Source organism: Nasonia vitripennis, chromosome 5, assembly GCF_009193385.2.
Source record: "Nasonia vitripennis strain AsymCx chromosome 5, Nvit_psr_1.1, whole genome shotgun sequence".
NCBI lineage: Eukaryota > Metazoa > Arthropoda > Insecta > Hymenoptera > Pteromalidae > Nasonia > Nasonia vitripennis.
The window spans coordinates 17,060,381-17,070,770 of NC_045761.1; positions in this window are offsets into that span (position 1 = coordinate 17,060,381).

Consider the following 10,390-nt stretch of genomic DNA (forward strand, 5'->3'; position numbering starts at 1 on the left):
CGAATGATTTCGTGGTCTACCATTACACTGTATATGAATGCGTAATTTTATTAGCTCAGCGCTCTCGAATGTACCGTTTGATCGAGTTGAATTCATACGCCGCGCAAAAGTAGATGTGAATCGCCGTCGAGCCAAGGTGTGCCTACCTCCGAGTGTTCGTCGTACAACGCATCCAGCTTTCTCGGATATCTTCAACGCGGCATCTACTTTTCCAATATGTATGTTAATTCGTACACGTCTACGTCTTATAATAGTCGCCCAGGTAATGCCTCCGAGTGATTTTGATTCTTGTTATCCCTTCTCTGATTTCGATTTCAGATTCTTTGCGAATAAATAAAAGCGCACGAGCGCACCTCGAGTATTTGTGCGAACAATACGTAGCTACGTCTTTAAACGAACGCAAGTGTATATTATAATGTACTCGCACAGTTTAATCGTCTCTCGACTATATCGATTAATTATCATCGGAAGAAAGTCAAGCGATCCGGAGTTTTCGGATCACAATAGCGACTCTTCCCACTCGCGGGCTCGTCTCATCGCGCGATGCGTGGTCGTGCCTACTTATACCTGATTTCTGCCCGGTCATCGGGTTTCATTAAGAGCAAAAACCGATCCGGCCGGATAAAGCCGATCCGAGAGCGCTCTCAAGACCGCCCTGGCAAATTGACGACACACCCAGCCAATGCCACGAGGCTACGATTTTCATCTTCGATGTGTACATTCATGCGATACCCACAGGTGTGTCTGTGTACTTCTATGTGTGTGCGCGCTCGACCACCGCGAGGTATTTAGACGCGTGGGTATTATGAATGAGTGAGAGTCGAGCTCGTTCGCACTCTATTAATATTTAAGACTGATTAGGCTGAGAGAGCCGAGCTCGGGACTTTTTATATTTCTTTTTCGTTTCGAATTGCTCTGCGGCGATGTGTTGCGAAGTCGCGTGTGCAATCTTTCTAAGCGAGCGAAACAATCATACCGGCGGACGATTTTGTCATGAATGAATTAATACGCGCGGCGCGATAACCCGAATCGCCGAGATTCCGCAAAGTCCAAATCGGAATCTCAATAACATCGTAAGCGCCGCTGAATAAGCCAGCAGACACGTATATTATAGCGGCGCATATCACTTCGTAAATTTCGCCTCAGTAATTAAACCGAGAATTAAGCTCGCGGTCGTCCGATAAACTCGGCTGCAGGGCGTCGAGCGCGAGCAAGCGGTGTCATAAATAAAGCGTAAATATGTATCGGCTAAAATAGTCGAACGCGCCGACGCCGCGGCTCGTGTATCAGACACGACGATCTAAAATGGTGCGGATCGGAGCTAATGTCTGAAACATTCAGAGCCGGTATATCAGAGCAGTCAGTGCTCGTTTATAACTGTTTAATGAGCGTCGCGCGCGAGCGCGCTGACATGGCAATTATTTGCCAATTACTCGATCCGCCGCGCGCTGTGGTTCGTCGTATATTTTCGACGTTGTATCGTCGCCCTGCGGGATTATTTTTTTCATGCGCGCGCGCGACGCTACTGTGGAGCGTCGTTACATTGTTGATCGGGGCTGATCTCTATTTCATTGTGTGCCCTGCACGTGAGCGGGCTAATAGAATTTTAAGCTGGAAATCATTGGATTTGGTATTCTCGACGTTATAATGTGACGAGAATGAATTATCGTTTTCGCCTTATTCGATTGAACGATATCCACGGATCAGGATGTAACCCGATTACGATTAACGTTCGTTCTGTAGCAGAGCGTCGAGAATACCGTATTCGAGGCATAATCAATGATCAGCCTATAGGTTGCATAACGCTCGGATTTCATAATTTCACCGACTTTCAGCATAAATACCACACAGACACAGTAGCTCGAAATTCTCCCCCGGAGCATCGAAGAAAGAAACAAGAAACCCGGACGAGTATCGGCTCACATGTCCAGAGGCGAACGGTCGCTGCTGAGTCAAGTCGTCGCGCGAGTCGCTCCACCCACTTCATCCCCGATTTCCAACGCCACGTACGCCCTCCCTTGCAGTGAGTACAGTCCAGCTATTCCTACGTATATGGTATATAGAAGCCGGCAATAAAAAACAGTCCAGTCAGCGGGGCGTGGATGAAAAGAGAGAGAGAGAGAGGAGCTGCCGCTGTTGTTGCTGCTGCTGCTGCTGCTGCTGCTGCTCTGGTCCAGAGATGCCCTGAGGCGGACAGTCGGGAATTGCCCCAAATACGAAGGACCGATAGAAGAGCCATTTAAATAGCGCACCGTAAACAGATATAAGTGCGCGCAGCTACTGATGCTGTGCTACAGTACTGTGGCTTTTTATTTTTTTCTCTCGCGCTGCTGCTGTAGGTTTCCTTTTTTTTCCGACTACGTCGAAAGGGTGTGTCTTTGGGCGAGATAAATTTTATTCGTCCTCGAGCCGGTCGTTGCGCTCTCTGTTATCGCGCTGATGCTCTCGGGCTTTTTTTATATGTTTCGCTGGTGAGAATCGACGCTGCGAAAAAATAATTCCTACCGCGTTACTATTATACGTATACACCTGAATCGACGTTAATCATTCAATAGCCCGGCACTAAGGGTGAATTGGCGCACTATAGCGTAATTATATAATTAAACCCCACTACTCCGGCTAATCAATTCGTCTATTATCAGCTGCGCGGAGTCGTGCATCTTTAACGACGACTCGAGTCGTAATAAATTAATCGAGCTAATCGGAAACCAATCTTAATTTCTGACTCACATCGGATGAATTATTCTCGACGTATCTATATATTTCTATTCAGCGAATCTCAATTTCCGATCTGGCTCATTAGCGGCGAAGCGCTTTTCTAAAAAAAGGAGAATCCCAGAATCCAATTTTCCAAAAACGACCACACACACACACACAGACTATTCCCTACTTTTACGAGGATATCAGTATCGTCGTCGCCGTCGCGCGCGGTGTAATCAGCGAGCCACGCCCCTCGAGCGCGAGGTCTCCTCTCTCTCTCTCTCCCTCTCTCTCTCTCTCTCTCTCTCTCTCTCTCTCTCTCTCTCTCTTTCGCTCTTGCGTACCGCCCACCGGAGAGCAATTACACCCCGAAGTCACCCACGAGCCGGTCGCTTGGTGGGGAAATTCCCCTCCAGACGATTCGGAGGTGAGCTCTTCTCTCTCTCTCTCTCTCTCTCTCTCTCTCTCTCTCTCTCTCTCTCTCACTCTGTTCGGAGGAAACGATTCGCACGATGATTGCGGATAAATTGTGCTGCTGCAGTTTCTGTACTGCATGCGCGGCTATACACTCTCTTTGTTGTAAAAAATAGAGACGGCCATGTGTATAGTGTATACCCTCGACCCCAACTGCATAAATCTTCCGTTTAATTTACCGAGCGGCTCACTTAGCTGCTCATTTTTTCCCTCGGTGATATCCCGAATCACGGCTGTTTTTTTTTTGCGTCCCTTGGTGGTTCGGTATTTTTTGCGGCGGACTCTCCCTACTATAAACTCTGTCGATCGGACTTGTGCAATTAGACGCCCGAGGTGGGTGGGACACGATCGTCGATGCGGTGACGGAGAGTTTTTCAGCACATGGTCAAGTTTGCTGGGATTTTTTAGTGCGGTTGGATGCTCGATTGAGTATACAAAGAATTGGATGCAGGGTAATTTCTCTGATTTACTTTTTTATCAGAGATCCTGCACACATGTTGTGATGTATGATAGTTTAGTGTGCTATACTGATAAGGAGGTGGGCAAATAAAGCGTATTATAAAATATGTTTTAATAATATTTATCCTATACTCTAAAAAGACATATTACATGGTAATTAAAAATTGAGGAACAATTAAGGGGTGTATATTTAGTTTTATTGTCGTAAGAATCGCGTCGACCTAGTCCACAACCTAATCTTAATTACACTTTTCCATATTACGCGCATAGCATATATGCGTTGCCCAGGTTGGAAGCACAGCGACGTCTTCTTCGGCCAAAAGTCTTGTACTGATACCCGCGTATTCAGTCTAACGCATAGCAAAAAGTAATGTATTATTGTTGTCACTTTAGTTCAGCAGTACGCTTATACAATTGTGTAATATTCCTATGACTATGCGTTATACTAATTTTTTTATTTATATTAAATTACCGCGCAGAATCAAGCTTTTTTCGCGTATCAAAGTTTTTCATGCATAAAACATTGTTTCTCAAGATTTAGAGCTCTCATTGATGATAAGACTTGATAATCTCGTTGCTCCGTAAGAATTTAGCACAGTTCGAATTTTCAAACGAATACTAGCACAACTCGCGACTTTATATTACTTAAAATGTGAGTATTTTACGTTTTTATTAGGTTATTTGGTTGGTTAAGTTTATGAAAACCTTGGACAAAGACAGACAAACCTCAGAGTTTAAAAAGGTTTCGGAAATTTTAGAAGGTTTCTAAAAAAAGTGAATAATTTAAAAAAATGTTGGTAAAAAATGATTGTATTTGTGAAAACAATTTTAAATTCGGTAAAAAGTTGTAAATTGTGAATATTTAAAATTGTCCATTAGGGACAGTTTCGCAAAAATCGGGATATTTTTATAGAAATTGGTTGTTCAAATTTTGAGTTCTGCTAGTCTAGCGTGCGTCAAATGAGCTGTGCTACTTACGACGGGAAATTTGAAAACTGCTACTCTTCGTAGGGAGCGACGATATAAGCTCGGATTAAAATGGCTAAGAATACCACCGTCGTCGTCGCCAACATCATATAATGGATTTCCCGCGCGAGTATAGACGATTAAATCGAAGCTCGAGAGCAGAGGAAAAGCTTCATGTACATCCTATTTGCACTTCCAGAATACCCGCGACCGGGTAATAATTTAATAATCAATTTGATAAGCCGCGCGATTATACAGGGCCGTTTTCCATCAGTATGATTAGGACATCCGCACACTATATAGATATATTGCAATAAAATTGTTATTATTAGGATCTTGCTGATTGTCGATTGCGTTTATCGATCTAAAAGCCTTATAGCGTGTCAACCAGCTTTTTACGGCTTCAATTATGCATTGTATACCCACGTGCATTAACGCTGTTAAATTGTGTGCAATATATCACTTAAAATATGCAGGAGCGCGCTATTATTGGGCGCGCGAACGAGTATGTTTCGTATTATATTATCAACGTTTAGAGTAAATTGAATCAAGCGCTTTATTTATATGGACAATCGCTCTACTCGTATCCGCTTTTACGTCTTAATGGACTTATATTTCGCAGCTTTGTTTCGAGCTGACGCAAGTCGGCACTCGGATCTCCTAAATTTGAAAACACTTTGCCGCGAATAAATTCATTTTACACGCTGTACTCGTAAGATCATTGTCGTGTTTATATCCAACGCGTTACAAGTCGCCTCCGCATATATATATATATTTATAGAAACAAATACACAATTCACATGAAAAAAAAAACACAGCTTCGCACTTTCTCTCTGATCTCGTCCCGAATAAAGTCGGCGGCCAAGAGTCAAAAAGCAACCCCTTGCACACGAGGGACGATAGCGCACGACAATACCTAATCCAGCGAAAAAAGAGCAGCAGTTGGCCGCGCGTCGATTAGTCCCGCTCTCTCGAGGCGCGATTTCACGGCCACTTCGAAGCCAAATTACGTGCAGGAGCCTAACTATATACTGTGGGAAAGAATCCGAAGTAAGTGCTCCCGGAACGACGGGAATTAGCGCCGCGCGAGGGGTGCGCGAGCCTCCTAGTCGTCCTCGGCAGGCACGCGTTCGCGCGATCTATAAGCGTCGCTATAGTGTATACGTACACGTCAACGTATACCCAGAGATTAGCGCAGGATTTGTTTTGACTGTTGCATCCTCCCGGATTACGACGCGGATATACGACGCGTTTCTTCCTTATTATTTCAGCTCTCGATCTACATAAATAAATGCGATCGATCGTTCGGGGAACACAACAGTAGCCGCAAAGCGACGTATACTCACAAAGGACAGGTGCGCGCATATAAGAGCGCGTTTCTCGGAATAACGAAAAATCGCATTCCTCGATCGTAAAAGGAAGCCGGCGGCGGCGCGCGCGCGCTGCATAAAATATGTCGTGCACCCGGTGCTGCACAATAATCACGCCCGATGCGCGTCCACTCCTCCGTCCGTATAGAAAATCGCGTATAGTTGTGTACACACAAAACACGGACACGGAGAGAGGAAAGCTATACCGTCCTCTCGAGCTCGTCGGCGTCGTCATCGCGCGCACAATATATCCTTTGCTTTTCCAACTCGACCCAAGGGTGTGTACACATATAATATACGTGCGCAGCGCGCGCTATACATTGTCCGGTGGAACGACCGCAAATCATCGATGACAAATGGACGATCTCTTTTCCCCCGCGGTATAGACGGCTCTCGAAACTTTTCCGACGTCGCTGCAGCCTCGGCCCATTGTGCGCACGGGCGACTTTTGTCCGACGACACGCGCCGCCGCAGGAAACCGAGCTTCTCTCTCTCTCTCTCTCTCTCTCTCTCTCTCTCTCTCTCTCTCTCTCTCTCTCTGCGGTCTCTGCGGCTTTCCGACTCTCGTGTAATCTGTCGTCGCGCGTATAATGGGCCCAGAGACTCTGCACGCACTGCGGAAGTAGCTTTGGTGCGCGATTAGCTTTGTATCGCGATAGCGGAGGATAATTTTAGCCGCTGATTTTGTTTCGCGAATCAACGCTGCGAATCGTTCACGATTCGTGTACATTCGCTCAGCTCGGCTGCGGTGCAGAATTAGCGCGAAATGCCTGATATACCTTTGCGCTTTTAAATTTCGTTCGACATCCCTCTCCCGCGTTAATAACTCAGACTATAGCGATCGAATATAATGTACGCGACGACGCCATTCACGAAATCGAGTATTCGCAGTGTGGAATTAAAGCGATGAAAATTAATTAACAGCAGCCGGCTGCGAGAATTTTGTCGATAAGTCGCGGCTCGAATGACACATCCGCTAGAAGCATTGTATAATTCTACGGCTATCGATTATTCCGCGGAACCGAAGAGCTATTATATACATCGTCTCGGCGCTTGCGGTGTAACGAAGCTTTATTACGCGAAAGATTCGAATGATATCATAAACGCCGGAATATACGTCTGGAACCGATGGAAATTTGCAGGATGTGTTGGAGTATAGACGGAGCAATCGAGTTAAAATTGATATATCTGATTAACCGCGAAACGTTAAAGCGAACGATGCTGCGGAGTGTAGTGTGTATCGAGACATCGCGCGATGAAAATCGAACGGGAGCTTTTCTCTTTCACGTCTGGTTATATAAGGGCGCTGATTTCGTTAGCATCGCTTGCGCGCTGCCGACACTTTAATTGGCCTCGATCGTTTATAGAGTCGACGATTGAATCTGTCGGCTCACAGGCGAAACGACTTTACTGAACTTTTCAAGAAATGATTTACACTGATTCGCTGGAGCAGAAAAGAAGTTATAAAAAATCAGATAATTTACTTATTTGATGAACCGTATGATATTATAATATCGACACATTTTACCTACACCAATGCATTTTTGTTGATGATTATGATCCTCATATAATTGAAATATATTTTGATATTTACGTCGTTCTCGGTGACGTGAAGACGTTAAAATATGCTGGTAAATCGATGTTAATAGTTCACGTGGCTTGCTTCTGTATAAGATTATTGTAGGTGTTTCAAAAAATAGATACCAGAAATCTACCGCAAAAAATGTTCTTTTGTTTATCGTGGCTCTACATTTCATTACTATAAAAATCAAATTAAATTGACCAAAAAAATCACAAAACAATTTCGCTCCATCCGCAAAGCATCGGCATCAGCAGCAGCAGCAGCCCAGGCGCGACAATCATCTCGGAGACACAAAGCTCGCTCCTTTTTATTATTTCTCGTCCTCGGCAGCGCGCAGTGGTATAACGTAGCCCGGGAACTTACGTAGTATACATCCCCGCCCTCCCCGCGGCGACGAGATTATACGACGACGAGGAGCCGAGGGTCGAAATTTCGTCTCTGTGTCTTCTATATATATATATATATATATATATATATATATATATATATATATATATATATACGGAGGCGTGGCTGGAGCGCGGATGATTTATCCGCGTCGCGCGCGAACGGTAACTGCCGCCGCGCGCGCGCGTGAGTTGATCGCGCGCTAAACGACCGCCGTAGCGCGGACTCGGCCGCCGCGCGTTGCTTGCTATTAACCGTAATGCACTTATGGCCATTGTGTCGTCCCGCGGACACTTTTGTCATGTCCCATGTGGCTACGTGCGTGTGCGCGTGTGTGTGAGAGAGAGAGGGTATTAATGATACTCTCCAGCGAAAATTGTCCAACAGGTTCGGGTTGATTTTTTCTCTTGCGTATTCGTCGGATGTTTAAAATAAATATTTAGCTGATCGAGGAGAGAAGGATGCTGATGTCCAGGTACTCTGGTATATATAAGGGGAGAAATGCGCAGCGGACTGACCGTTTTAATTGCTATCCCGTCTACCTGATGGATGCACCATCGGACGCGCAATTTCGAAGTGCACTTCTGCTTGCTATCGTAAAACAATTGCTGCGTCTCCGAGGTGCTTATGACCATATAAGGTGGTGCTCGCTGGCACATCTGCTCTTGGGGATTTTCTCACTATACAAAATAAAACTATAAACTAACAGAAATCCAACAGTTTTTTCAGTGATATGACTCGATGAAAAGGTTTTTTCAACTTCATACCTGTTTATAATATATAGCGTGTTCCGTAACGCGAAACAAAGTGCGCGTCTCATAGTTTATTTATAACTCTCTCCTCCTAGTTAGCAAAGAAAAACTTTTCCAAGCTACCTCTGCGCGACTAGCAGCAGACGTATAGGGCAAAGTTCGCCATTATTTTTCAGATTCAATTATATAGCAGCGCGAGCCTCTGGAAATCACTGGTGTGTACAGCAGTTGTTACACAGTAGTGGCAGTCTCTGTTTAGAATATTCAAATGAGCCCATTCCGGGTCTTTACAACTGCTAACAGACATTAACCTCGGCTGATCGATGATACACAGCAGCTACGCGTGTGCCCTCGTAGAATATAATATGTCCAACAGTACACTACGTTATGTTCTCCGCTGATGTTCGCAGCGACTAAGGCCTCTTCTGCAAGCGTCGTTCGATGCATCCAGAAAGCTCTGTGATCGTTTATTTATTCAGTCATCCCGAGCTTTTGGATTTTTTCTCTCGGTTAAATTATTCGCTGAATTTTTATTTCGTGCTATTATTGAAAGTGAATCGATGTGATTTGATGAATGTTCAATTGCCTCTAACTCGATGAACTGAAAAAACACCGAGTTCGATAGAATCATTATTCCGCGGGTTTAAGCGAATCATATACGCAGGGGCATTAAAAAATTCAACGTAATATATATTTTGCCGGGAAAACCGCAGAAAAAAATTACGTTAAAAAAAATAAGCGACTTATTCGCGGTCGACCAATTGTTTACAATCGAGAGCGGGCCCAGTCGCGTAATTGCGCACAAAGGGCGGTCCCCGCGCGCTGTACGTGCGCTATACGGGCACATCATGCCCACCGAATTACGGCGTCGCAGCTGTCGCGAGAAAACGCCTCCGAATTAGCGGAGTATAATGCCCACGTCGATTGTAATAATTATTGTTATTGAGAGGGGTGCATTATGCGCGACCGAACACAGTTGCGCGAATGAAACGTGCGTAGACGGTTGTTGGGGGGATGCGCTTTTTTTACTTTTACTGGTTATGCTCGTAAAGTAATTTGAATATTATTGCTGAAAATTTTTCTTTTAATTTTATGTGATTCCTCTTCGTAATGAAGCGTGATCAACCGAATGAAGAAAATCTGTTCGGCCTCGAGCCCAGAGCGTTTACCCCAATTAGCCTCAAGGCATCGATCTCCATCTCCATTCCGGCAATCACAGCAGCATCCCCATGCATCCAAAGCGCTCACTTAGGTCTCTCGCAGTCGCCGATACATCACACGACGCATCAGGCATATCGGGAGCACAAAGCCTAAAAAGCAGTTAAACCGAGAGCGAGTTCATACCATATGTGAGTCACGCCCACGAGGTGCGCGCGCGCGGCCTTATGTCAGGGAGAGAAAGAGAGCCGCGCTGCTCTTTTTTCCGGCTTCCCTTTCTCGAAATCCGCGTGTCGATATTACACGCCCGATGCGACGGTGTGTACCCAGAAAGAGAACCCGATCCCCACTGGGGCCGACTCTCGAAGGTAGAAAGTCACTGATCTATGCACAATGAGAGACAAGCTGCGCGCGGCTCGACAAATTGTCAAAATAGAAGCTATTGTCGCATGCGGAGATCACACGCCTTTTGTCGGGCTATAGATCTTCTTCCTTTTGGCTCGCGATGAATCGTGCAGGAGGAGAGGGATCTGTTTGCTCGT